This window comes from Electrona antarctica, assembly GCF_951216825.1.
Source record: "Electrona antarctica genome assembly, chromosome: 3".
In the NCBI taxonomy this organism is placed as follows: domain Eukaryota; kingdom Metazoa; phylum Chordata; class Actinopteri; order Myctophiformes; family Myctophidae; genus Electrona; species Electrona antarctica.
Window position 1 is genome coordinate 24,287,746 of NC_136808.1, and position 6,022 is coordinate 24,293,767.

The 6,022-nt window shown below is 40.6% G+C and overlaps 1 long non-coding RNA gene across 1 annotated transcript; it reads right to left on the reverse strand.

Moving 5' to 3' along the window:
* Window positions 1-3,584: 3,584 nt before the first annotated feature.
* On the reverse strand, window positions 3,585-4,392 carry LOC306920098. Its single transcript, XR_013789615.1, has 2 exons — window positions 4,213-4,392; window positions 3,585-3,844 (listed from the first exon to the last, which is right to left on the reverse strand). It is a non-coding gene; the product is annotated as an uncharacterized lncRNA (long non-coding RNA).
* Window positions 4,393-6,022: the final 1,630 nt, after the last annotated feature.

Consider the following 6,022-nt stretch of genomic DNA (forward strand, 5'->3'; position numbering starts at 1 on the left):
CAAATGGACACTTATCTTCATTGTATGTTCTCAAGAGTTAAATTGTTAAACATCTGCATTACTTAATTTATAAGAAGTCTACACACTTAGAGGGGTGGCAGTGGCTCAGGGCTAGAGTGGCCAAACCACAAGGTTGCCAGTTTGAACTGAACCCCAAATTGCTCCTGATGTGCTGGTTGGTGCCTTGCATGGTTTCCACCACCATCTGTGTATGAATGGGTGAATGTCATTCACAATGTATTTAAAGCGGCTTGGATGAAGGCACTATATAAATGCACAATTTACCATTTTAGAGAATGTAGAAGAATTGTTATTTTGATCAGCGTATGCCTGTTATCTAATGGTTATTAGATACAGCATGGACATTTTATCCGACAACAAAATGTTCTTTAGTTTTGGGTCTGATAGGCTAAATCTCATCAAATGGTGGCCCGTGGCAACGTGGCTCAAATGCAGAATAAAATAATGGGCCTTGATATGAAAAGGGTTGAAAACCACTGCCCTACTTGAACATAGTGCAGGCAGCGTCACACCAAAGCATCAACAGTAGCTGAGCTGCTACAGCTGTATTTGAATTTGAATCCTGAAAACACAGTTTTGGACATGATAATGGAGTGAAATGTGCAGGTTGAGAAAATATTCAACTCAAGTCACTAATCCATCAAGGTTTCTTTAATATGTCTCCTGAAGGAGAAATGTGTCTTTGGCCCCAAGGACCCGCACTACAGCATACAAATACAATACAAGACAATAGAGGTACACCGTGACTCGTACACCATTTAAATACCACACACACCAACATACCTAGTGCAAAAAGGAGAAGAACATGCATGCATCACCTCCTCAAAACCTACCCCTACCTGTCTGCCATCTGCAAGGACTAAGGAGTGTGATTGACAGAGGGACAAAGGAATGCTTGTACCTATTATATTTGCAGGTAGCTTACAAGCATTCCAAAGTGAATGAAGCTTATGTTATTGCTGAGTGGATTTCTTGAGCTACACAAGTTTGTCTTTGGTTAGTTGGCACACAATCATGCTCGCTTGATTGTGTGTCAAATGGCACTGTATATGCAACATTCCCATAGATTTGAATCATACATATTTGTTGCTGAGTTGTCTAACTACGTCTAGATATTTTCATATTCCTCATATACTAATTGCAATTCTTGAGTAGCCTGTATGGAAAATGATTTCACCCACTCACACCTGTAAACTTGTGATAGGAGAGAGCATGACAACTATTTAGAAGGCATTTTTAAAGTGGAAACAATGATCTCATAATCAATCAATAGACAAACCATGAATGATTTGGGTTCATTAATGATAAATGAATGAATTTGAGCAGATCTGAGCTGCTCTGGGGTTGAAAGGGTTAATGAGCCTGTGATCTCACTTGTAGGCCAGTCAATCTACGCTATAAAAGGGCCTGACCCAAAATAAATGGCAATAGTAATCGTTCAAGGTTTCTTTATGATCCTTTGGGTCATACAAATAACATTAAAAATTGAGTATTATACACATTATGGATCATGGTGAATTCAGGGGTTGAAAGTTGGAGTACCATTAAAAACTTATTAGGCAAAAAAATATATTTTTTTAATTGCTTTAATGTGTCAAACTAGGGGGTTTTCAAGTTTGGCACGAAAAACACTCCTTGGGCTAAATTAAGCCATAAGCCCATAACCACTCTCCCAAATGTGTTTTTGTGCTAAACTAATGCTTGGAATGGATTCAGAATCATGAAAACCCCCTAGTTTGACACATTACATGCTTCTTAACATATACATTTTGGATCATGGTAAATTCAGGGGTTGAAAGTTGGAGTACCATTAAAAATCAGGCAAATTGTAATTATTACATCCCCAATAGTGTTATTTTTGGTGGATCATTTTACCTGAAATAGCTTCACACCATCTTCCTGCAGTATTGGTACAAACACTGGCAGTGTCAGTGAAATCATCCAAATTATATACATGATATATGGCAAAATTGGCAATTTATACTGATGGCAGTTTGTACTAAAGTGTGCTCCTCGGAGTGCAGATCTCCACCAGACCAATATGCCGACCCAGGCCACTGGCTCCCCATCTCATTCCGGACTGAATATAAGATTTCCCTGCTAACCCACCAGTGCATCCACGGCAATGCCCCCCCCCCCTACCTCAAGGAACTTGTCACAGTTCAATCCTCTACCCGCTCCATCCGCTCCTCAAACACCAACCTCCTCAAACCCATAAAGACAAACCTACGCACCATGGGTGACCGGGCCTTCTGCTCGGTCGCCCCCGAACTGTGGAACGCTCTCCCCGCCCACCTGAGAGCCCCACAGTCGGTTGACACTTTTAAGAGAGGACTAAAAACTTTCCTTTTTACCAAAGCATTTTATAGCCTTGCCCTTATGTTTTAAATGTTCCTGTTTTATTAGAAGTTTTTAAATGTTTTTTTTTGTGGCTTTCGCCTTTATTTTATATTTTTTATGGAGGGACAGACAGTAGGCTGACAGGAAATGGGGAGAGAGATGGGGGGAAGACATGCAGTAAAGGCCGAACCCGAACCCGCGGCACACTGCCAGACTGGATTGCCAGCCAAGGTGCCTGGACCACTGAGCCATGGCCCAGTTATTAGATGTTTTTAATGGTGTGTTGTTTCTTCTGCTTTTATTTTATTTTGCTGTAGCACTTTGAGATTCCATGGAATGTAAAGTGTGTTATAAATATAATCCATTATTATTATTATACCCTGTGTCAGTCGTCGCGTGCAGCCCTCAAGACACGAAGACGCTGCAGGGGAAGTATACATTTTACGATGTGCAACTGACGTGCATTTGAACCGGACACTGGGTTGGTGGCCTGTGGTACAGTCGTTCTGCCACGAGCACAAGGAATGTTACAAGGATGTTATAATCTTTAATGTGCAAGCATCTACTCGCCCACTAGATGGCAGCTGTGACACCCCCTGGCACCTGCAGTTGGTCTATTTTATTACATGCGGATGCGATGCTTCAAATATGTTTACATTGTATAAACTGTACTGACGTGCCACTTTATTTTTTGTTATGAGTTGAGATGTAGTTATAACTGTATATAATGAGTTTTACACTATATCATCAATCGAAGTAGGCTGTATACCACTGCCGAGCCACAAGCTCACACCACGACGCTTGCAAGCTTGAAAACTGAAAACTTTAGTTACTTTGATTATTACAAAACATACACTACATTTTGACCATTTGAAAATAGCCTATCTACAAGCTCACAATGCACATTGTGAGCTTGTAGATCTGGCATTTTTGCAATGTTTTTATACATTTGAAAACTTGCATAATGAGTACATTTCCTTTTGGTACTTTAAAGATGGAGTGCCATAGTTTTGTATGCGTCTATGGAGTTGACATTACTCTTAATAGACCCCCGGGTGTGGTTATAATATTCAAATATTTCACTCTTCACTGTGTATTTTTGGTTTCTTCCCGAAAGCTGAAAGCCTTAGAGTCAAAAGGCCAAATAGAAATACACTGCTTTAGTGACACACTAAAAGAGCCCTATAGTTTACCATGAATTAATAGAGTAATGAGTAAACAGATTGTTAATTAAAATACATTTTTAATACACATGACATTTACATAAAAATACATTTTAAAAGAATGCTGCAGGCCGGCATGTCAGCCTCCGTTTCACCAGTGTCACAGCCATATGGATCCCTTGTGGAGTGATGATTCTGTGCCTGTTGGTCTTAGACAGACGGGAAGCCTCCAGAGCCACCATTTGAAGCAGAACCCTTTTTGGCATCAATGAGCCACATTGGCCGGCCAGGGAGACTCTTCCAGTCCCATCAGAACCGCCCTACAGAAGAGACATTTCCACAATCGTTTTTATAACAAAATAACCCATTTTCAAAAATATAAAAAAAATGTATGTGTGTCCAGGAAGTTATGTGGGAACGCCTACCGAGTGGCAAAAACTGCTTTCTGGCCTTGAAGCCCATATTACATCCAAACAGAAAAGTCCTATCTGATTGCATTAAACAACGTTAAACTCACTTTGCCGCTTGATTTGCCACTCACTTTATGCATGCATATACTGTACCCTCTATTCTCACGGTTATATATATTTTTTTATAAAATAGCCCATCTACAATGTAATGCGTTAAGATGCAATAGATTTTAAAACAACTTTCAAATCTTTGGTTAAAAATGGCGCAGCATACTGACCTCTTTTAGAGCTCTGTAGATGATGGTGGAGTGAGCCCTTGTTCTCAGCTTCTGTGGCTGTTTCATTTTCCTAGTTCCTTTAACAGGGGCCTTCATCACTCTATCACTTGTAGCCTGCAGTAAATGCAGGATTGAATCAAACCGGTGCAACAGACAGTGGCAGTAGTAGTGAGGTAATGGAACAAGTTCCATTTAAAACAGCTTTGTGCATTTAGGCTGGATTGCTTTCACCTGGCTGCACGGCCAACACTGACACTGATTCGTTGGGGTTCACAATCAAACCACAGTAAACCTGAGCATGAATGGACGGTGGCTGATATGAATGAATTAGATGTTTTGACTGGGTTTATACATTTCTCATGCTTGACCAAAAAGCCATTCACCAAAAAACACACAAAAGGGAATTGCGTGTGAAGTGTGAAGAAACTGTCCATATTTATTAATTTCTGAAGAGTGTCTGTTTGAAATATAATAAGACACATTTACTACACAAATTGTCAGAGCATCGATTTCACAGTAAAACAAAAACGGCAACTGTGTTTAATAGCGATGAAGTAGGCCTAGCCTATAAGCAGAAAACGCAATCATCTGTGCTTGGTGCAAACAGCATAACAACCAGGTTCCTCTTTGCTTGGCCACAGGTGATGAGCACAGAGCATGTATTAGCTTATCTTCATTGGTAGCCTACATCATAGATAGAAAGCTAGATGGCTCTAGCCTGGCTAATAAGTCAGACCGAATCAGCCGTTGGCAAAAAACAATGCCTGCAGTGTTGTGTGATATTAGTCTGGCTTATTAGCCAGGCCACAACCTCACCTGCCCTGGTGGAGACCTGTGCCCCGAGGGGCAAACAGAGTTAATGTCCATTCAGACGGGCAGCCTCTTACACGTGCGCAACTCAGAGGTTACAAATGGGTCCATTTGGTTCCATTTGTAGCCTACACTCAGAGTTTGTTATGGTGGTCCTTGAAATGCAAACGTTTCAGAACCGGTGCTGCACTAAATGGTATGGAACCGTAAATAGTTTAATTGTATAAGAGGCTAAGAGCTGTATGGAATATGGAAATGGCCAATACACATCGCATAGCCTGGGATGGATGCTGGTTCTGTGGTTGAGTCTACAAACACAATGTAGTTGCAGTTGGTGGATTTGAAAAGAAATATATACACAAATAAATACTCAGGGATTGAATGATTTGGGCTGCTGCTGGCAGCATGAATGAAACATTTGACTGACCTTCGCAACCAGCTTGTTCATTCTGTTGTATTTTGTCCATTCTCCAGCGCGACTAACAGGGCTGTATTTTGCGTGTCTTAAGTACCAGGTCTTATTACTTAACTTAAGACCTGGAGGCCTTAAGTATAGGCCTTCAGAATAGCCAAATGGCATTGATCACGCCTCCAGGTCTTAAGTTAAGTAATAAGACCTGGTACTTAAGACACGGAAAATACAGCCCTGACTTAATTGTCCCATCAACATGTTTTCCACTGCAGTCTGCACTGCCATCTTGTGGCCAAATCATTGTAATGCCCAGTAATGTTTTTTTTTCCAGTCTACACCTTTTCAATGTCATGTATTGAACTGTAATGCTTAAGCATGAAGTGCAAGAACCACAAAAGCACAGGTTTGAATAAGAATGAGTTGTTTTCCAATTAAGTATTTTCTTGCGAGAATGATCCTCAATGGGTAAATGAACAACACTGAGGATTTTACTGCATACTTATCCCATTGGAGGAAGGACATTCCAAAGGTTGTACTGCAATTCTGTTGTATCGCATTGAATTAGCTAAATTAATGACACCAAAATAA